Genomic DNA, 23,388 nt, shown 5'->3' with positions numbered 1-23,388 from the left:
GTCCAGATCTCCTGGCCCCCTGCCTTGCATATGCATTCTTCAAGTAATGCATTTTGTGCTCCTTAATTTCTTTTAATGTCGATGTAGGGTGGGACTATATTTATTACTATATTTAGTATACACGTGTAAATAAAGTAATTACTGCAAAAATAATTTACTTCGTGCACGATGCAGATTGCTGTATACTCCTAGTTGCAAAGGAACAAGTAATAGGTTTATTCCATGCTGAAAAAAAGAAGAAAGAGAACACAACGTTTCGGCCGTGGAGCCTTCTTCAGGTGTGAGAGAGACAGGGCAGTAGGCAAAGGTAAAGTAGCGGGAGAACAAAGGTTGGGAGGGAGGAGGAGTGAGAGGCGGGAGCAGGGGACAGAAAGAGAGGCCAATCAAGAGGTGTGAAGTCAGAATGGGTGCAGAGAGGTGTGAAATGAAACTTCCAATGAATGGAGAAAATTTAAAAGAACAGTAATCTGTAGTTAAGGGAAGGGAGAATGTGTGATCCTAACTGCAGAATAATTTTAGTTTCGGTGGTCTTTCTGATGTATGAGTTCGGAAAACCGTCTTTGAGAACACAGACGGAGAGATTAGTGTGGTCGTGGCCGTCAGAAGTGAAATGAGAAACAATGGGCTTGGAGAGATCTTTAATCTTCACAGCCCTGACGTGTTCTCTGAAGCGGTCTCCGAGTCTCCTTCCTGTTTCTCCAATGTAGATGGCTGGGCATTTACTGCAAGAGATACAGTAAATAAGGTTGCTGGAGGTACAAGATGCTGTCTGGGTGATCCGGAATTGTCCTGAAGGGCCTTGAATGAGTGTGGTGGTGGCTGTGTACTTGCAGGTGATACAGCGAGCTCTGTTGCAAGGGAAAGTGCCTGGTGTGGATGGTTGTTGAGGGTGGTCAAGGGAGCTGTGAACAAGGAGGTTACGCAGATTAGGTGGTCGGCGATATGAGATGATAGGGCGATCATCTCATATCAGGTTACCCACCTGAACTACTCCTAGTTGCGGCACACAAGACATTAACAGTAAAAAGCCTCAGGGACTGTGTCAGATGTGTTTTCGACGTTATATATGCATTTATTAATGTTGTCGATTTTACGGTTGCAATTCGACGTTGATTATACGTCGCGACAACGTATATATAAGTATAGCCGTATTTTCGCCGTGATATATACGTATATTCGACGAATCACTGCCCACTGGGACGGTGCCGTCCGGTTTCAGCCGCACAGACACATCCGGACCCCCACTGAACGATCAGCAATCAATAACATTTGAACGATATAAGCTCCTGCGCTCCGGATCATGTGAGAGAGAAGGCACTGAAAAAGTCGTGTGAAAGTGGATTTTGCACCTGCGCCAGTGCTGTAGTGGTATCATACAGATGCCCATACAAATCCACCATAAAATATTGCTCTGCCCGTTGGTGGATTAGGTATGCATGCTATATTTCAATTTAAATATAAATTGAACCTATTAAAAATTCGATCTTAGATTCAAAATCGATTAATGTAAAAACTGATAAAGCTAAGGCTTTTTTTCAGGGCTATATCTACTTTTTTTAAAGAAGTCTATCGCAATTGTGAAAATTACATAAGGTGTACCAGCACAGGGAGTGAGAATGACCTCAGTCCGGCTCCCAGCAGAATCCGTCCTGGTTTGGTCACTGTCAGACTGTTTGGATCGCAACGTGGAAAAAAAAAATCGCTCTCATCGTGTGACTTCAACTAGAGGAAGGGAAGATCTCATGTTTAAAAAAAATTAGGACTGAAGATAACGTGAACTGAATCCGGGGCCTCACACTTATCAAATTATAAAATAATAATTATTAAAATATCAGGTTGTTTTATGCAGCATTTTGTGCACAGTACGTCGTATTTATCTAACACTAGAACAACAGCCTACCTCAAGGAGGGATTCACACGCAGTCTGGGGTATTTTCCCCTTTACATTTTTGCGATTTTATATCGAACCTGTTATACTCCCAAAAGTGCAGAGTAGCTTGTACTGTGTGCCCTGTTTGCCTTTGTAAGCATTTGATTAAAAAATAAGTTCACAATACGATAAAAACAGAGAAAGCACAAATGTAATAATATAACTATACAAAATCAATACCAAATCATAAAGCCAATTAAGTGCCTAACTTTTGAAAACAGACAACACTTTATCTACAAAAAACTTGACATTGGTATCTATTTTTGAATTACAAAGCAGATAGAGCAGTCCCTGAATTCAAAGACCAGATTAGTTAAAATCCCTTCCACCAATTTAGATTGATCTCGGTCAGAACAAGACCATCAGACGTGAAGGGAATTCGGAACAGGAGCCTCTGCTTCATCATTTATTGAGCTTCTGATCAACATGTGAGTGATAGTTATTTATTGTCTTTGATTAAAGTACACAAAAGTCGCCTTCCTTCGAGCCGGAGTCGAATCAGCAACCTTAGGATTCCCAGGTGTTCCTACTACAGTCCTCCGCTCTACCATCTGAGCTATCGAAGGGATAACAGGAGCTGTTTCCTCGCACACACTGCACAATGTATTGAAATGTTCCAGGTTATTTAAATCCCAGTAAGACATCAAGTTTCCAACTCTTTTCCTTAGTCTTGGTTACCTTGAATTTAAGCTACGAACCAGGATTCTACTGTATACACTTCCGGGGATATTACAAAATGTTTGGTGTGCCATCAATCATTACAGGTGGAAATTGACTCTTTTCTTTCTCGAGGGATCATATTAAACCTTTCATTTGGATCGAGAAGAGGATCGGCATGAGACACAAAACATACCTGTCTTTTTTCTTAAAATCGAAGAATTCTTTAACTTAAGACTACAACGAACTCGGCCGCAGAAATCAGTCCACAGCTCCTTAATTAACCTGTTCTTCACTTCAAGGAACCCAATCCTGCGCCCTCTAGAGGTTACTGAAATAGAGGACAGACTGAAATGAAGACATTCAGAAGCAGACTAAGGGGAACACTGGATCTACATTAGAATATTACCCTTTATAGTGGGAATAAAATTGTCGCGACATAATGAATTTACGCATCAGTTGCTTGGAATATCATTGTAATATTTAATTTGCTTTCCTGTCACACCACTTTTATTAATTATGAAGTTTATCAATACACATTTATTTTAAAAAATGTCATTTATTATTAATACACTTTCATTCCGTTCTTATTAGAAGCTGTATCACAGATAATGCATGTAAAGCCTTCAGTATGCGATTGTGAGTTCAGTTATCCCAGGGAGTGAAGAGAACTGAAATTAAGTGAAATAACATTTAAATAGAGTGTAAATCTTCAAAGTTATCTCTCACTTCAGAATATTTACAAGAACTTACGAGGCGTGGGGTTTAAACCCACGTGGACATTTGTTTATTAGATCTTAAATCCCACGCCTTAACCACTCGGCCATCCTGGTCAATAGCAATTTTCTCTCCGTTCTTTAACATTTCAATATGATTCAACAAGTTAAAAAAATAAACCACGGCCCTCTCACAGAAACGTATCCCGTTCTGCCGCGCACCAAACAGGGGTACTTAGCACTGTACTAAAGAGGAGCTGTTTACTGTCAGCAGACATTTCCTCATTTCGAAAGACGTTTTCGCCTACTCTCAGCTTTTTAAAGACGGTCATAAACGCTCAAGAAGTAATTAATTTCAGTTTGAAGTCTGTTTCTTTTGTCTCCGCTCTTGATGAAGAAAAGCCGTGCGTGGGAGACTCCCTCTCTGAAGAAGTTTGCCGTCACCCTGCAAGAGAGAAGATCCATCATTCACCGAGGCAACCACTGAGACAATTAACATTAAACACGTGAAATGCGAGATGCTTTCTACCTAGGGATTTTATCGTTTCTCCTTTGTCAGAAGTGGGATGTAAACAATGGTCTCCAGGAAAAGCTGCAACCTAAACGCAACGCCTTAGACCACCAATACGGAATTATATTTTATTTCTTTCTACTTGTTGAAAAGAAAAAAAGTGAAATCATGTAATGAGGGAAATGTCTTTTTTTCCATGGGAAAAACTAGTACGAGGAAAGTTTATTGAGCAGCGCTCAATAAAAAATATCAGAAACCGAAATCGCTTCTTATGCGGATCAGTATATTCCGATGCCGGTGATTCTGCAGAAGAAATAAGAAAAGCTGAACTCAAAGCACTGTGCTGCCATTACGGCTACTGTGTCTGCAGCTGCTTTAAGATCTACTCACACCGTGTTGCCATTAAGGCTACATATTTAAAAAAAAACGTATCGTCATCTTTTTGAACGTGATTATTAGACACCCGTTAAATCTCCACGAGGTTTCTTGAGAAATCGTTCAGCGAGCGAGTATTAAAAAACTACGTCGCTTCCAACCCCTGCTGTCACTGTAAACTCGGACGTGATGTTCTGCAGATGTGCAGTGTGCCTTTCCTCTTGTCGTATTCAAGAGTACTCACTGTGATTTAATTTAGATGATTACGTGGAGTAGAGTGACAAGATCTACTTGAACATTTTCGGTTTGTGAAATGAAACACTAAATACACTACTGTAAATACAAGTAATGGACATTTAAAATAACCACAGTACAGCTAGAAGAGTGAAAGATAAGAGACTACTGAGAATGACTTTCACAACTGACTTAAGACCAGCACAACCGCCCGAACAGGGACTTGAACCCTGGGCCCTCAGATTAAAAGTCTGATGCGCTACCGACTGAGCTATCCGGGCTCTGAAAGAAAGACGACACTGTCGGGATCCTCGCAAGTCACGTGTCTCTTGTGCCAAAGAGCAGTCATACCTGACCCGTCTGGAATGACCACTGACAGACTTTATCATGAAGCGATGGCACCACTCCCAGTAGAATGAGTGAGAAATACAGCATGACATGGGTAGTTAAGGGGCTCCCACAATCCATCTTTCCTCACATTACTGATTTTTTTCAATAGCATTTTGACCTTTTTTCACATTCAGATTTTTTTCACATTTAATAAAATCTTTTTATCAACAACATTAAAAAGAAAACAAATGGAACATTTTTTGGAACAATAATTCAAAAAATCTTTCAATGCCTTGGTTGTATATGTGTGCACACCCTTTATAAAGGTAGTTGCAACAGTGCTGAAATTTAAAGAGCATTTCTGTAGAGAAAACAGCCTTGATGTTAAGCTTAGGGAGCCTGTCTTTTAGAAATTCTATTTCTTAACACCCTGCACAGCCTCCCGACAGACTAACAAATATTTTTTGGAGAAATTGGCTCACACACCGGAAGACACTAACCTTTATTTACATTAGAGTATATGAATAGCAGTTTAACCGAAAAAGTTTGTAATTGTGATTCTGTTAAAATTCAATAAATCGTCTATCAACAGTTAGAATTTATTAAGAAATTGTTTTATTTTATAAACTATAAGATAATTAAGAGAGTTTATAGGTCATATCCGTCGCTTATGTTCTTTTAACTCTAGCGTTCAGGATCCAAACCCAGCTGCGGACGATTGTGTTTCTTGAATCTCTTGTAATCATCAAAAGTCGATGTGTAGTCCTTCAGTACTTTCTCGAGTTGTGCCATGGATATTTTATACGATCAATACTTGTCATGCTCTTTTGCATTTTCCTTAACAAACGGAAAAAGTTCAAGGTGTGTTTACGGCTGTGCTTCACATCTACACGAGAGCAGTACAGGACACGGAGTGAGGAGTTCGTGAAGCTTTCAGTTTAGTGCGGAGTTCAGAAGGAGGATTCGCTCGCTGAATGATCAATCAAGAAATCCCGGGTGAGATTCAACAGGTGTTTTCTGCAACAGCCACGACAAGTGTGAAGCAATCTCTGGATTTCCTGAATTTGAACTAAATTATTAGTTCAAATAATTTAGGATTTAACAGAACTAAATGAGGTACATTTAAAACAGCAGCGCAACCCTGCAGCACGTCGAGCTTAATTGTGTAAACTGCATTTAATTGTGTAAACCTGGCTCTCTCTGAACACGAGCAAAGAGTTCTCACTCAACAGAAGACTGCGATGTGAGTACTGTAATATAAAACACCTGGAGATGCCAGGGATTGAACCCGGGACCTCATACATGCAAAGCATGCGCTCTACCACTGAGCTACATCTCCGATGTAAAAGGCTATGGAACAGACTTAGAGATGTGCAAATGCTCACTGATCACACCACTCACGAAGAATGCCTGCAGTTTCCCACTTTTGCGTTTCTTCTACTACAGAGTAAATTCATAGGAATGAAGAAATAAGGAAGGAAAAATAATCGCATCGAAGCTTAAAGAGACTGGGCACAAATTAATCTGTTATTTTTGTATCCAGTTACATGGGCGACGGTGGTTGATTCCCAGACGGCGAGTGCTTTTTTTCTACCTCCTTACTCGACTGTCTTTCAGTTCTATTTTATTTGAAAGCTATTTGCATCTTTTAAGTGCTCTTGATTAAACTATGCATAGAAAAACAGCAGTACTGATGATTTAACGTAAAAGGGTGAAACAACGCCCCAACCACAGGAATGGTAACAGGAAGGATCGTGTTCTTATTTAATATGTCCTTTTGAGATGTCTTGTCAATGCTCACAGGCGGTAGAGCTGAATAATTTACTTTTAGTGGTGTTTTTAAACAAAGATGGAACACGTTCTTTCTATACCAGGAGAAAAGGAGCAGACTTTACCTTTAAGTGGCAAAAATGACACCTTATCAAAGCTAATATTAATTAAAATGATATCACAACAAAGGATTTGAGCCTTGAGCTTTCATTGGACGTCTGTGTCTCCATAACTTTGTAGGTGAGAGAGAGGATTGTTATAATTTGTAGGTGCTTCTCGGAAGTGCGTTGGTGGTACTCTGGCTGTAGCTGTTTTAAGATCTACTCAGCGGGCAAAGAAAGTTGTAGGAGGTCAGACTGTTTGCGCTGTCTGAAAAACAGTATGCGAATTTAAGCTTATTTAAATAAGATTATTTACAATATAATACATGCTCCAAAAGCGTTAATCCTGCACAGGCTGCTATTTGAAACGCCTTCATAAATGACGCGTAATAGAGATTTATGCAGCTGGCTTTTATGCTTCACAATATATTGCAATCAGGAAAATAAACCTATAAGAAATGTGCAATACAAGGTCTGTTCCCAAAAGTGAAAGCTCTTTTACACTGATGTCGGTCTTTTTTAGATAATCCAGATTGTAAAAACGACCGCGCCCTGGCCGATCAAAATATTACAAGAAGGCTGTAAAGCACACTCTGAATCGATCCGAATATTTAATTTCCCGGTCCGTTTATGCTACAACAGGCAAGTTTTGCTTATCCAGCAAAGCATTTATCTGTTTAGTGAACTGCTGGTGCTTCTAAGACATCCATGATGGCCGACCACAGAACACTGACACAGCTTTGCGTTCTGAATCTCTTTTTCTCATGCGTTCATTTAATGTGGCACAATGCACTGGGATAGGGGTATTCTGTTCACAAACCAATAGCATTTAAACCACAGCACCCACAATGCTGCAAGTAAGTGTTTTGCACACTAAGCAGAGAGCGATGTCTTCCTCGTTAGTATAGTGGCGAGTATCCCCACCTGTCACGCGGGAGACTGGGGTACATCAGGACGTGCATTGAAGCGAAAGCAGGAAGCGCTGCGACATGCACTGTTCAGATCCCGCCACACTAAGAGGTGAGTGGGTCTGTTCGATCACAGCACTAGGCGAATTCCCAAACAGTGTGTGTGGCGACAAACGAAACGAGCCTGTTTCCGCCCGGTTTCGAACTCGGGCCCAGTAGAATGTGGCGCTGCCTTGTAGAATTCTCCACTTCAGTAGCCCGATTTCGTCGATTGCGTGGAGAGGGCTGTAGAATGTGGCGCCGCCATTCCTGCTCCGTCCATGACAGGCGTGCTGGTCTCTGGAGAGAGAGCACGGTCCATCAGCGCACTCCAATAAAGGCACTGGATGCAGCTGAATCTCATTGACTAAGCTCAGTGCTGGGCCGCTGGGTAGGGTTTACCACCGTTTACGTAGTGTAGTGGTTATCACGTTCGCCTCACATGTGAAAGGTCCCTGGGTGGAAACAGACCGGCTTCTTTTGTCGCCACGCACACTGTTTGGGGATTCGCCTAGCGCTGTGATCGAACAGACCTCCTGCGGGGGCCTCTTAGTGAGCCGAAAATCTCATTAATCTCAAGAATCGGCTCCAGCAACAGGGCTGGGCGCATTGTTACATTCTCCGACCACTCTCGGTGTAAACAAGTCCCTCCTGGTCTCTGCTTGAAATGCACTTTCCTGCGTTTGCTTTGGTGTAACTGGCTTCCCCTGCATGGACGAATGTGAAGAAGATCCTTAGTAAGTCATCGAAGAAAACCGAGAAGAGGTCGGAGTGGCCTCTGTCGTTCAGCAAAAATCCAGGCAGGCAGTACTTCTCCTATTCTGCCAGGACCCGGAATCGAACCGGGGTTGTTGCGGCCACAACACAAAATACTGACCACTATACGATCACAGCAAGTTACCGAGACAGACACAGTTGGGTGGGAAGGATGTACTCTCTTCGTGTGACACTAGTCGGAAAAGTCCTGACGTTGTATTTCAACTGAGCCCTAGTATACATCGACCCTTCGACACTCTGAGTGCCATCTCTCTTGTGTGTTTTCTCCACCAAGCAGGTCATGAAGGCAGCAATTACAGTTTGCTTACATGACGCACGGAACAGCATGGCTGTATGCTCCCATATGGTCTAGCGGTTACGATTCCTGATTTTCACCCAGGTGGCCGGGGTCCAACTCCTGGTATGGGAACGTGTCAGTTTTGCCTCCTGCTTTCCAAAAGATCAGCACCATGTACGAAGGAGCCGCATTTAAACCACTCGATCATGTGCAAAACGTACGAGAAGAGGGGGTGCATGTTTTCAACCGAGGACCTCTCGCGTGTGAGACGAACTGATCATCGCTGCAGCTCAGAAACCTGCAGGAGGTGGGAGGGTTACTCTGGTAGACAGTGTTGACCTTCGGCAATAGGATTTATACTCTCCAAGATGATATTTGCACTTTCTGGAGAGGAGATTTTCTCCAGTTCAGTAGCCCGATTTTGTCGATTGTGTGGAGAGGGCTGTAGAATGTGGGGCCGCATTTCCTGCTCCATCCATGACAGGCATGCTGGGCTCTGGTGTGAGAGCACGGTCAATCAGCGCACTCCAACAAAGATACTGGAAGCAGCTGAATAGCACTGGCGAAGCTCAGCGCTGGGCCACTGGGCACGAGTTCCAATCGTTCCCTTTCTCAGCCCGAAACGCAATCAAGACACCAGCAGCAGCCCCTGCAGGTTTCCGTAGTGTAGCGGTTATCACGTTCGCTGTGTGACTCTGTTGGTGAAGCTCTTCTGTGCCTAGACCTGTAGGAGGAGCTTCTCCCAGACAGCCCTGTCAGTCTCACAGTGCCCATCCTCTCCCTGAGACACTGACACAAGGAGGGTTGGGACCTCGGTTTTCCGCCTCCCCCGAAGGACGGCGCCTGTTTGTGCAGCAGAGTGTCGCCATCAGGATGCTGGGGCATAAGAAAGCCACACAGACCGCAGGGTGAGTGCTCCCTACTGGTCCCAGTCACACCTCTTGCAGGAGCAGCAGCAACCTGAGCGTTTCCGGGGGGGAGTCTCCCATCCGGGTGCCGGCTAGGCTCACACCTGCTGGGCTGCCGTGGGTGAGCCCAGTCGAGAGTCGCAGGGTGAGATCTAGTCACCAGGGAGAAACGATACAAGCGAAGGATTACTCGGCTCCCAGCACTTGAAAAGACCGACAAATGACTCGTTCCCGCCGGAGCTGAATGTACCTGCATGTGTCGTGTCGTCTACTTCCCCCGCCCCGCTGTGTTTGCTGTATTGTCTTTGAAGCCGGCCCCCGAGACGAGACGGGCTGTTCCTGTGCCCCAATTAACACTTTACAGGTGCCATTCCCCGGCATTGTTGCCATTGTCGGTGCTCACACGGGATAAGATAAGGTGGAGGAGAGCGGGGCATGCCCACCGCCAGACATTCAAGGAGGGGGCTGTGCGAGGTGAGGTGAGGTGCGACATGCCGGAGCCCCGACGCTGCTAATGCGGAGCACTTGTTTAACTGGCATTGAAAGGACGTGTGCGCACGGAGCGAGCCTTCCCTGCGGCAGAGCGTGGAAACTTTCTCCCCGCGCTGCAGGAGTTGTGTGCGCTGCAGCGGTGCCGAGAGAACAGCACAGAAGACAGCAGGCTCTGGAGAGCAGGTAAGAGACCGAGCCTTGTGGGCAGGCGAGCAGGCCCGTTTTTTGGAAATTGCTGAAAAGGCTCCGGTGTTTGTTCGGTGTGTGGCAGGAGCACGAGTCGAGCTTGTGTAGCGATCTGCCGGTCTGGTATTATGCAAATGAGGCCGAATTGCGTCCCGGGACATGCTGCGAATGCGCAATGGCGACTGCAGATGTGTAGGAAACGGCGCGCTCGTTTTCTCGTTTTGCCCACACTTTTGAGTGTTAGTGTGGCGTGTGAGTGTGCGACAGAGTGGGCCCAGCAGGGGGCGGTGGCGTGCGGGGCGAGGAGCTGGCCTAGGCTGCGCGATTTGTGCTGTGGGTGCGGGCCGCTTGCAGGGGCTTGTACATCTCATACTTACCTGGCAGGGGAGATACCTTGATCATTCTGTAGGTGGAGTAGTTTGATTGTTTTCTGCAATTGAGTTCCTGCACTTGAGAAGATCAACTTGCAGCCTCTGACACAGAGAGAGAGGAAAACGGTGCATGTTGTTATGTTCTCGGAACTGGCAAAGACAGTGGACATTCATACCTGGCTTAACCAGTACTACACTGTCCACCATGGAACTGAGGTTAGAGATGTTGATGGTATAAAAACAGGAGCAAGGAAATTCGAGGTACGCTTGCTATCAGACAGCGTAAATGGAGGCTTAAGGCACCTGCCGTCTACAATCCGGCTGGGTGCCTGCAATGGCTATGTGTTTTATATAGGACAACCAAAGGTGTGTCGGCGCTGTGGTGTTGTGGGACACCTGGCATCATCCTGCACTGTGAAATGCTGCAAGACCTGTGGCAAACAGGGACATTTAGCCTCTGACTGTTCAATGCTGCCAAAGTGCAATTTATGTGGCTCGGAAGGACACGTTTTTAAGAACTGCCCTCACGCCTACGCCAATAAACTCAAAATGAGAAAGGATGAGGCAGTGCTTGTTTCAGCCAAACCGGCCCGAAAATCCAAAGCAAACAACAAGTCAAACAATGAACCCTTGTTGGACAAAGAGTCTCAGCCTCCAGCCACGATCAGTCCTGCTGTGGCTCCGGGGCCGGTGGAAGAGAAATCCACTACGCCCCCACAACCGCAGACTGCACCAGACAAGCACGAGGGTTTGAAAACCCCCGAGAACAGCAAGGACCCCTCCCCCACTCCTGCTCCTCAGAACAAGGGCCAGTGTGGGGCCCCCCGGTGGAGCGGGTCCAGCGAGGATGCCCAGGATTCAGCGGAGCTGCTTTTCTCAGACTCTGCAAGTGCTACAGATGCCCTCCTCTCCTCCATCCAGTCCATCACGGAGGATCTGCAGCAGCTGGTGGGTGAGGGGGAAGAGGAGACTGGTGCATCGGCTGCACCTCTTTCCCCTCAGTGCTCCCAGGAGCTGGACTTGAGGAAAAGGAAAAATGACTCTGTTTTCTCCCCGAGCGAGGAGGAAGGAGAGCATGGCGATGGGGACAGCTGGAACCCCTCCACCCCTCCCTCTACCCCCTTCCTTGAAATGGACTCCGTGAACGCTTTTACTGCTGCCACCCTGATGAAGGCTCATTCAGAGGATGGCTGGCAGGAAATTGGTAAGAAGAAAAAGAAAAAGAAGAAGGTAACAGGTGAGACAGAAGAGAAATGTGTTTTGTAAAGACTGGTTCCACTTTCTTATGTAATATGTCTCTAAACATAATTTCTCTTAACACCAGAGGTATCAATGACAGAGTTAAATGCCAGTCTGCCAGTCTCCAGCAGAGAGAGGGAGATGTGTTGATGTTGCAGGAGTGTGCTTTAGCCTATCAAGAGAGGTATAAAAGCTTTGAAGATACATGGGATAAAGGGCCTTCTGTTGGGTCAGGGGACAATAACAACAGAGCCTCTGGTGTGGCCATTCTTTTCAAAGGATGGGCATTCAAATTGAAAAGTATTCAGAGGGTCATAGATGGCAGGTTGCTGTGTGTGGATGTGGAATGGGGGACCGTTAACCTGCGGCTAATCAATGTGTATTGCCCTACTGACGTGGGAGGAAGGGTGGAGCTACTCAAGGCACTCTCTCCCCTATTGTTATGTAGCACAGACGTGATAGTGGGAGGGGATTTTAATTGTATCTTAGAGCACACAGACAGGCAGTCTAGCTCTCCGATAAAATTGGATTCCAGCTCACTGGCCCTGCAAAACTTAGTTCAAGACTTTAAACTCTCAGACACATATAGACGTATATATCCCACAACAGCAGGATATACATGGTCAGGGAGGAATAGCAGCTCCAGAATTGACTATTGCTTTGTCTCAGAGAGAGTGAAAGTTGTTGGGGTCACTCTTCAGCCTGTCTTCTTCTCAGATCATCAGGCTTTAGGGTGTAGAGTGGAACTCCAGGGCGGGACTGTCTTTGGCCCAGGCCTCTGGAAACTCAACACAAAGCTGCTAGAGAACGAGGGGGTAGTATCCTGCTACAAGGAGAAACTATCACAGTGGCTGTCCTTGCAGTGTCTGTACGGGTCAGTAGGAGAGTGGTGGGAGGAGGTGAAGGTGAGGACAAGGGCCTTTTTCATGGCTGAGGGAAGGAAGGCTGCTGCCAGACGGAGAGGAGTGCTAGCCAGGAAACAGAGGCAGCTGCAGCGTCTCTACACGATGCTGCACAGTGCCTTCCATGTGCTCGAGGATATCACCCTTTTAAAAAAGGACATCCGGAGCATAGCCGAAGAAAGTAGTCGAGGAGTGCTGTTAAGAAGCAGAGTGCAGTTCTTGGAAGAAAATGAGAAGTGTACTCACTTCTTTTTCAGGAAAGTGGTAGGCTCCAAGTCTGTCATGGAAAGTGTAGTTGATGAGGAGGGACGAGAGAGAACAGAGCCGAGTGCTATCCTCTCCTGCACCGAGGCCTTCTACTCAAGACTGTACAGCTCTACAGAGGTAAAGGATGAAGAAATTCATTTTTTTACCTCAAAGCTAGAAAACGTTTTGAGTGAAGAAGATAGGGAAGTACTTGAGAGGGATTTGACAGTAGAAGAGCTGAGACGGGCTATGGAGAGCTTACAGCAGGGGAAAACGGGTGCTGACGGGCTCCCTAAAGAATTTTATTGCACCTTTTGGGATCTGCTTCAGGATCCACTACTGCTCCTATTCGTGGAAAGCTATAAGACAGAATTGCTGCCTGACTCCTTAAGAGAAGGCACTATCTCTCTCTTGTTTAAGAAAGGAGCAAAGAATGACATAAAGAACTGGAGACCCCTCAGCCTGTTAGGCGTGGACACTAAGATCCTGTCCAAAGCCCTTTTCCTGCACCTACAAAATGTAGTGGCCTCACTGGTAGGAAAAGAACAGACTTGTGGGATAGCAGGACGCCTGATGAGTGACAACCTGGCCTTGTTGAGGGATGTCTGTCTGTACTCAGAGGACCGCTCCCTCCCTCTGTGCATTTTAGGTGTAGACCTAGAAAAGGCCTTTGACCGCCTAAACCAGCAGTACTTAACATCGGTACTTGAGCACATGAAGTTTGGCCCCATCATGAGAAAGTGGATTAACCTGCTGTACACAGGTAGCAACAGCAGAGTAATGGTTAATGGCAATAGATCACGCCCCTTTGAAGTCTGTTCAGGGGTGAGGCAGGGCTGCCCATTATCCCCCTTTTTATTCGTTTTGGCTATGGAGCCCTTAGCCTGTGCCTTGCGCCAGGATAAGGCCATTAATGGGATACCAGTGCCTGGAAGTGGGGGAGGAGAGGTAAAGACGTCTCTATACATGGATGACGTCACTCTGCTCCTCTCTGACAATGCCTAAATTAGCAGAGCTCTACAGTGCTGTGATCGTTTCTCTTTGGCTTCCTCCGCAAAAATTAATAAATCAAAGAGTGAGATTTTTTATCAGAACTGGAGGGAGCCAAAAGAAGACATGATCTCAGGCTGCAAGAGAAGAGAATTAAGGTCCTGGGGGTGTATTTTGGAGAAGAGATGGGAACAGTAAATTGGCAGAACAAATTGCCTATCTTAAACAAAAAAGTGATGCAATGGAAGGACCGAGACCTCACCATGACAGGGAAGGTGCTGGTCATCAAAGCCAAGCTCTTGCCTGTCTTGAATTTTCTGGCTTCTACCTTCCCAATCCCACACCGTGTTGCGGTGGTGCTGAGGAGATTGATGTTTCAATTTCTATGTGGGGGAAGCAGGAAAGGGAAGGGAAATAATGTACAGGCCGCTACTCTCAGGGGGGAAGTCTGTCCCTGATATTGCTACGAAGCTGCTGTGCATTTTTCTGGCCTCTGTGCTGAGAGGCTTTGCAACAGCACCTGCAGCGCGTACCTGGACTTATTTTTCCAGGCTCTGGGTAGGTAGGGAGGTGTTCAGAGTGTGGGGTGTCAGACCCAAGCTGGATGTCCCACTCTTTGACACATGCCCTGCAATTTATGGGACAGTTAAAAGTTTTCTAAGATCTCACCCAATTGGCCATATTCCCCTCCGAGATGTCAGCGTCCAAAAACTGGAAGATTTCGTTGCACCCCAGAATAATAGGCAGACCCCTGTGGGTATTTTAACATCAGCCTAAACAAAACACGGAATGTGTGGAAACACACATCCTCTAAGCTTCTGTGCAACATTCACAGAGACGTAGCCTGGAGTGTCGTCCACCAGTGCTTACCAGTGCGAACCTTCTTGTACCACAGGGGCCTCACCCCCAGCCCTCGCTGTGTTAGAGTGGGTTGCGGTGAGGAGGAGACTGTGACCCATCTCTCCTGTCAAACTTCCTCCTGACGTGTTTGACAGGATCTGCACCGTGGTAAACAGTGGGAAAGACACCCTGTGGAGAGTGAGGAACTTGGGGGTGTTCAAAGGCATCGAGGTCCCAGTCAAGGCAGCAGGTAGCCTGGCCCTGTTCATCACCCAAGAGAACTATTACCTCAGAGATCCTCAGAGCAGAAAACCTGTGGTAAATAGACTCCATAGGACTATGTATCTCAAGAAGCTGTGGAAAACATTATCATGTTAAAGTAAATAATGGGATTTTCAGCGGAACAAGAGAAATTGTTGTTATGTAACTGTTACCACGTCAAAACTTAACGAGATGTGATCATATATACTGTTTTAATGTAACTGTATGTATATTAATGTAAAGCTTTCTATTTTGTGATTCCCTGTATTTATTTGTGAAAAGAAAATAAAGTTCTTAAAAATCAAATAATCCAAAAGCTGATGAGTAAAAAAAAACAACTTAGTACAGATGCACATCCATGAAAAACCATTAAAGAGCACAATGGTTTTCATCACATGGACTTGTTTGACTGATGAGGATTAATGTTTTGGTGGCGGATCAATTAAAAGACAACAACCAGAAACACTATCTTTTGTCTTTCCAGAGTAGTCATTCCAAGTTTATTAACTTGTCTCTGTTTTTGTTTGTACTCTTCAAGAGCCACTGATGTTATTTACAACAGCTATTTTTGGACTAATTTTAAAGAATTGGCACATTAGGCGAAGTGGTGGCTCTGTGGCTAAGGATCTGCAGTTGTGACTGGAAGGTTGTTGGTTCACATCCCATGGGTGGCAGAGGAATTCTACTCCTTTGGGCTATTGAGCAAAGTCCTTAACCTCAACTGCTGCAGGTGTGCTGTATAAATGAATGACCCTGTACTCTAACCCCCAGTTTCTCTACCTCTCTGTGTGTCTCATGGAGAGCAAGCTGGGGTCTGTAAAACATTAGTTCCTAATGCAAGAAATTATATATGGCCAATATAGGGATCATATCTTGTTAACACATGGTAATCTCCCAGGAACAAGTTTATTCCATGCTGAAAAGAGAAGACTTAAAAAAAAAATTGCGGATATTTTTTTCCAAGAAACGCATACTTCTTTTCTTGTTTTTTTATGTGGTGACTGTCAGGAATCCTCAGTGAAAGGTATGCAGATCATGTGCAGACGCAGGAGCAAGTAGTTATTGAGACAGGTGAACAATCCAGAACGTCAGGCGTGGTCCAAGATCGAGAGGCAAAAGGGAGTTCAGTAACCAGTAAGCAAGATTCAGAGTAAACACGAGGTAGAGCTCTCAAAGAGAAGACTCAATACCAAGCAGCGGGAAGAGGGTTTGGATGGTTAAAATAGTGCTGCCTGCTGCACAGTAGAGTGTGTGCTGATGGATTAACACTTGCGGCGGCACTTGTTATTATTAACCTGCTGCTGGTACTGGTTAGTTCTTTTGTGAGTTGATCTCCGCTGGGTGGTGGTCGTGACAGTGACAGAATGCTGTTTTGCGATTGATGCTATATCAAAATATAGCGTCATTCAAAAATTAAACAGAAATAAAAACATTTAATGGACTTGTACATCTGTTGCACTCCTACACTATTAACATCCATTGGACATAGAATTTCAATTTTGTTTCCACTTCATTCAGATGCGTTTTCTATTTTTCAGATTGTTGGCAATGCCACATGTTAAAGGAGGACAGAGGAGTATGAGGCCAGACCTGTGGTCAAAGAAACGCCTTCACTATGATACGGTGATTGAATTACATATGACACAAAAATTAATGAAAGAATGTGACTTCGACACTGTCCATTTTCCAGGATATGTACAGATTTTGCAGTTAGACACATAGCTGCCTGTCTTTACACAGAACATAGTATGCGAATTCTTATTGCCCATCTAAAGATGAAGGAGAAAGTCAGCCTTTACCGGGTTGCGACAGGAGGGGTAGTCAGAAAAACTCCATCGGAGAACAAAAGAATTATGTACTACAGTCTTACATTACCTGGAGGTGGAAAAAGAAAGCCTCCATTATCAGTCTGAAATGTTGAAAAATGACCGCACAGTTGTCAATATAGAACGTTGGCTCCGGAAATTCATGTTTGACATCTCGACATGTACTACCAAGAGAGTGCAGTTGTTATGTCCCAGTGTGTGTTCTTTCTGTTAAGTCCACACTGCTGACCCTTGTTTGTTCTCCCTTCCCCATTGGCCCACCATCACACCACTGTTTCAATATCACACCACACTTTCAGTTGATGTCATCATCAATTAGCTCTCAGCCAATCAGAACTCATCTTATTCAGCATATAACATGGAGGTTTTCAGCAAGGAGAGGCCTTTCGTTTGACTTCGGTCCCGTTTGGTTTTGGTTATCACTTCGCTTCTGGTTATTGCTTCGGCTTCGTTTGTTGGTTTGTTTTGCTTTGTGTGTGTATTTTCGTATAGCTTCGGCTTTGTTGTTTTGTTGTTTTTTTTTTGGTTGTTTCTTTGTGCTTTCGTTTGTTTGTGTGTTCATCCTTGTTTTGTCATTACCTTGCCCCAGTGTTACATGTTCAACTTTTGTGTTCTTTTGTGCCCTGCTCGTGTTTATTACTCTTGTTTTCCCTTATTTGTCTTCCTGGTTCACTTGTGTTTTTGTGTGAACTTTTGTATATAAGGTTAGTTTAGGTTGTTGGGTACACTTACACACTTAGTTGATTTTGTATTAGTACACTAGTTTAGTACGGGTGAGTGCCATTTGTCTTGTATGGTTTTGGGTAGTCAGTGCAGGTCAGCTAGGGTGTTGAAGACGCCGAAGACCGTGTGTTTCGGGTTTTCTTTTGTAGTCAGATTAGCTTTCCCTCACTTTCCTAGCCAGCTCCATTTTGTTTGTTATTTTCTTTCCTTTGGCACCACTCTAGTTCCTTACCCTTGTTATCACGCTTCCTTGTCCCTCACCAAAACCCCCCTACTTCCAAAAGAATTATCCTAAATGTTACACCCCTTTACCCCTAGACACTTGGGGTCGTAACAGCAGCATGTAGAAACTGGCTTCAGCTGGGCCCTGATTCACAGTGCATTTCTTTTGCCTTCAATGGGGACACCATCCATGCATACTTAAATTGTGCAATGAAAGTCTCCCAAGGCAAACTTAAGTACACAGAACTTCAGATGTTCACTTTTCTGCACCTTTGCTCTGCCCATGTCATAAAGGCTGTCTCTCAAGCAATTAGGAAAAAAACAACAGACAAAGGACTGTGAGACTTTGCAACATTTTCCTTTGCCATCCTGCAAAACAGCACAACTTTGAGTGTCGCCAGAAATGTTTTCAAACACATGTGCATTGTACTCTCAAGCAGGAGGTTCACAACTGAAGTCCAATCTAGTGTCTGCCTCCTTAATGCTTACATTACTCAAACAACGATACCAGACCAGATGGAAAAGGAAGCAGAAGTCAAAGACACAGATGAGGTACTATACACAAAAATGAGAGGCAGCCTGGGCCGCTCTCCTTTCGCTGTGGAGTTCAAAGGTATTTATGAAGACAGCATATCAGCTCAAGGACATGATGACTATGGGACACAACACAATGTGAACCCCTATTTCTGTGAAGACATAATTAGATTTCTGTTGCAAAGATACATGGCATTATTTCCACTGTGGAGTGGAATTTTGTTGGGTGACCTGACAAGATATGCTTCATACAGCAAAAAAGACATATCAATGTCAGAGGTAGCACAAACAAGAGCCACTAACTGTCATGTAGAGACCTGGTTTTGCATTGTCAAGCAATCAATACTTCAGCACAGGAGGAAACTGAGGCCAGCAGAGTTTATTACGATAATGAGAAAATCCCTCTAGGGCGGTACAGAGAACATATAATCCAAAATGATCTCCCCAGAAAGGTTTTGATGGCACCATTGATCACCACTAAGACACGTCATGAACATGCACAGGAACAATGGGCAAAGAGAGCACCAGGTGTAGGCATAGAAACAAAAAATAAATTCTACAGCGCACCACAGAAAATTCCAATCCCCCAAAAAATGAGAGAACAGGAAAAAAAAGTTAGCAAAAGAAATATCGAAACAAGTGAAAAATCACCAGATGACAGCAACAGCCTGCAAGTACAGCAGGGGAAAGCAGGAACCACAGAATGTAAAGAATGGCAGCAAAAAGAAGAAAGGAAAGTGTCACCCAAGCAAGCTGTCGTGGGCATGACTGAAGTGATCACACCACACTGTGATGCACGCCCCATCTCAAAACTTATAAAAGAGAAAACAGATTTCAGAAAGAAGGTAGGATTTGTATTCCAAATATTTCTCTGTGTGGACATTTACTTCTTTTCCAGAGCTTATGAATGTCCTCTTCTACTAATGTAGGTGTTCTTTGTCATTTCTCTCTAACTTGTTATACTTGTTGACATTGGTGCGTTATCTCAATTTTCATTGTTAGCTCCAGTGATCTTTTGGCTTGCCTTGTGTATGCTTTTGGCTTGGTAAATCTTTTTTTAGGTTCACGCCCTTTGGAACATCAATCCGAGTGAATTAGTGGTTGCAGTTTTGCCATCCATGCACAGTGCAGACACATATATTCTCAGACACTCGGAGTTTGTGTCTCTGAAACCAGATGAGTGGCTCATAGGCGAGGTAAAATGAAAGTGTTTGATTGCATGCACTTGTTAAGGTTTCTGAGCTTTGTCCAATCAAATGTGTGTGGGTGTGTGAAATCACATCTTCAATTGTGTTTGTGTCACGCCCTCTGCAGCCAGAGGGCGCTCCTTCTCTGTCCTGTCCCTAGTTTCTGGTCTGCTGTCCTTCCTGTCCCTCTCTTTCCCTTGGGCTATATATTTCCGGGTCTTGCACTCTGTCCTCACTCAGCATTGACGTTCGGATGTCCTGAGACCCGCCTAGCACCAGGGCGCCCCACGTCCGCTCCCTGAGGGCATAGGTTTCTATACGGCATTCCTGAACTCTTTGCACTATGAGCCCGGGCCTTTTTCCCGTCTCGCCGCTACGCATATGGGTCTTTTTCCGCTCTCCTGCTCCCCACGGTTAGTCCCTTTGGACATCCGTGACAGTTTGCTTTTTCCATAAGACCATTGAGTGTTACTTTCAAGTAGTTAAAGAATCCATGGACTTGGGGAAGAAGGCTTTCCTAATGAACCACTACACAACTGGGGTAATCATGAGTGGGAATAGAGAGCTCATGGCTAGACAACGTTTGTTCAAGGTAAAGACATCAAACACAAATTTTGATGGATTACATTGGTGAGGGGCAAACATGGTTTTTCTACTAACTAATAATTGTTTTATCAATAGAGAAACAAGGAGAGCCACAAGCAATCAGAACAGGACACAACTGTGCCCATGGTGATGCCTAAAAAAAACTACCTTTATAGTCAGAAATCAAAATTCAAAGGTAGCACATCATCCATGTGAGGCAACCTGTTGTGCTAATCTTGTCATTCTTTTCATTACAGGTCAACTCTGAACACTACGAAGCCATTATTAGCTTTTTTAACACTGGTGCCCATTGGAAATTGTTGGTAAGTGTGGTGCAGGTAATCCAAAACAGCATAGGTTTATAATTACACTTGGAACCATTACACAGTTCAAGTGATTATCCCTGTTGCATCTAAAACAATTACAGTCACAATGTATGTGTTCCTCTCCTGTTAAAAAAGGTGGACATGGATAGTGAGTGTAAGGCAATGGTGACAGTGCACTTTTCCTAAGTTATTATTGTGAATACTGCTGTGCAATGAACAGACAACCAAGCAGGTCAAAGTGTCATGTAGGAAAAAAAGTACTGTTAGGTCATTTTCTGACTGTCTTTGCCGAGGTTTGCAAAATATTAAATGTAAAATAATATATAAATATTATATATATATAAAAAACTTTTGTTTTCACAACATGAAATTCCTGAAACTGCCTGTGTGTCTTGCCCCACATTAAATGCAACTTCATGTCTGATGACGGGCCATTTGTTTCTTGCAGTATCTGTATGCTCCATCCCAGAAAGTCTTTGTGGTCGACCCTATGGGGAGTGACAAGATGGCAGACTCCACTGCAGCGGCAAAAAGGTTCAGGTAAGAAATCAAGCATTGGTTTCGTGGTGAAACTCTGCATGGGCACACACACATTTCAGGTTCAAATTCAGCATGACAAATATTTCCTCATTTATCAATAACCTATTGTTTGGATTCACAGGGACTTTTTCAAGCTGAGAAGGAACGTCTTGGAAAAAGAAGACTAGTTGAATATCAACTTGCACCCAAGCGTGATTGGTCACACCAGGCAAGCAGATGCCTCAAGCTGTGGAGTCTTTGTGCTGCAGGTCAGCATAACCTTTCCACGCTGAAATTTTGGACTGTCTCAAAACTATTGTATGAGAGATTTTTAGGTAAATAATTGTGACAAACTTTTTTCTGTTAGATGGGCGCAGACATCATGAACAATTTCCCGGATATTCCAACATACATCGAAATAAACAGCAGCGCCAAAGAAATAAGAAAGTTGCAGGAAGACCCGTCAATCAGAATTCTTGAAGCTTCAGGTATTGTATCATTTGATCCTCATTGCCTACGTTTATTGGAGTATGTTGTTTTCCTGAAGCATGTTCTGTCTCTGTAACAAGTCTGAATGAAAAAGATTCTCAATTTATTTATATGCAGAACTCATTTGGGTGTTCTTTTTGTACTATATAACACAGAGATGAAAAGTTAATTAAATCACATTTCACACAGTTAAAATTCAATGGCACTTTGGCCTTCATCGTGGTTGACACAACCATAGTCTAGGAAAAGTGTGGGTCTAAATTGCCCATAGTGAAACAAGTTGAACATAGCTGTGTTATCATGTGCCGCCTTAAAATCATAGCTACACACGCTGACCCAAAAAAGTGTTGACAGGAGTATTCTGAGACATGACAATGTGCAGTTTAAGAAGCAGTAGAACACCTAATCAGGAAAGTGCATATGAAAAGGTCTCTATCAAACTGTCTTCAATTGTGCAACAATGATCAGTAGATTACAACATTGGAAAAATCAATCTATTTGGCATGTTTATTATAGCTCCTCTCCAGGACATGTGTCTGATGTGTGGAGAAACACCGGTGTGGCAGACAAACTGGGTAAGTGAACATCATCTCTATCTGTATGTGTAATGTACACACATAATAACAAAACATGCCAGTGAAATGTGATAGCTGAACTGATATAAGGTTTACTATCTGTGTAGATTCAGTGTGACAGTTGTGAAAACTGGTTCCATGAATTGTGCATCTCAAAAGAAGAGTATGAAAGCGCAAAGAATGAAGTAACATGGATATGTACATTTTGCCAACCCCAGTTTGGTGAGTATGCTCTGCATGCAAACTATCACTATGAAAGGGTTTTTTAAGCAGGACATGTAGTTTTAGATTCAGCAGAAACATACAGTAGGATGACATATTTCAGTGGACGTTATAATTGTTTGTTATTGTTAAGAAGGATTGCAGGCTTGTCTTCTGGCATTAATGGTTCTATAAATTAGAGATAACTTTTCAAAAAACACACCAAAGAAGGCACACATAAAAGATTACTGATAATCTGTGCAATTTATTACATGACACAGGCATCTCAAAGATAGAATTACTGTGTCAGATTAATGATTAGACATGGATGCATCAAATCACTTACTAGGTTTCTTTCCAATAGTATAGAAACAAAGACACAACCATGAACACCTAAAAGAGCTTGCCATTTAGCACAGAAACAATATAACGTCTTGCTGTAAAAACACAAAGTAAGAAAAAAGGAGTTTGATTAAGAGAGATCTGGCAAATTGTGCAAATACCTAGATCTTGATTTGTGACCCATTTATACTCCTTGGATCCTTTGCAGTTCGTAACCCTTCTTACGGTTTTATATTTCAGGCACTGTTGATGAGTGAGCATCCACCCCCTACTCCCGAGCATTACATAAAAGACATGCTGGAAACTCAAGAAGACTGTCAACGTGTTCTCAGCAGAATTCACCTCCAAAAGACACGTAAGTACAAGTTTCAATATCCCCCCAAAAATTTATCTTGGGTAAGAGTAAACTTTCGTACACTTTGCCAAACAATAATGAAAAACACTAGAACACAAAATCACTAGAAACCATTTGTTATCTATTGCCAGAAACCAAACAAAGTCTGTATGAAAACAGTAAAAAAGTTAATCATGACACAACACAGTCCCTTTTAAATATGATCACTACACACTGTTAACATCACTGTAGTAGTGCAAAGAAATGTAAAACGACAGTATGTCACCATGACATGATTTATGTGAAAGATTTCCAGATAAAATTGTATCCATCCTAGTAAGATAGATTAATCAAGAAATTCCACTCCGTTGTGAGAAGATCAAAGAAAAATGGCTTCTATCAAATAGAAGTGTATCTAGGGTGATTCCTTTTTATTAGGTTTCCAAAACAGTACTCTATCTACCT

The 23,388-nt window shown here is 43.7% G+C and overlaps 1 long non-coding RNA gene and 2 other non-coding genes across 3 annotated transcripts; 1 reads left to right on the top strand and 2 right to left on the bottom strand.

The window, feature by feature from the left end:
- Positions 1-4,631: 4,631 nt before the first annotated feature.
- trnak-uuu (transfer RNA lysine (anticodon UUU)) lies at positions 4,632-4,704 on the bottom strand. Its single transcript has one exon. It is a non-coding gene; the product is annotated as a tRNA-Lys (tRNA).
- A 1,316-nt stretch (positions 4,705-6,020) lies between these two features.
- trnaa-ugc (transfer RNA alanine (anticodon UGC)) lies at positions 6,021-6,092 on the bottom strand. Its single transcript has one exon. It is a non-coding gene; the product is annotated as a tRNA-Ala (tRNA).
- A 16,060-nt stretch (positions 6,093-22,152) lies between these two features.
- LOC148669895 (uncharacterized) lies at positions 22,153-23,128 on the top strand. Its single transcript, XR_015936972.1, has 2 exons — positions 22,153-22,268; positions 22,830-23,128. It is a non-coding gene; the product is annotated as an uncharacterized LOC148669895 (long non-coding RNA).
- Positions 23,129-23,388: the final 260 nt, after the last annotated feature.

Source organism: Lepisosteus platostomus, chromosome 5, assembly GCF_059453375.1.
Source record: "Lepisosteus platostomus isolate fLepPlt1 chromosome 5, fLepPlt1.hap1, whole genome shotgun sequence".
In the NCBI taxonomy this organism is placed as follows: domain Eukaryota; kingdom Metazoa; phylum Chordata; class Actinopteri; order Semionotiformes; family Lepisosteidae; genus Lepisosteus; species Lepisosteus platostomus.
Note: the sequence above shows the minus strand (reverse complement) of the source record. Positions and strands in the feature narration are given on the sequence as shown.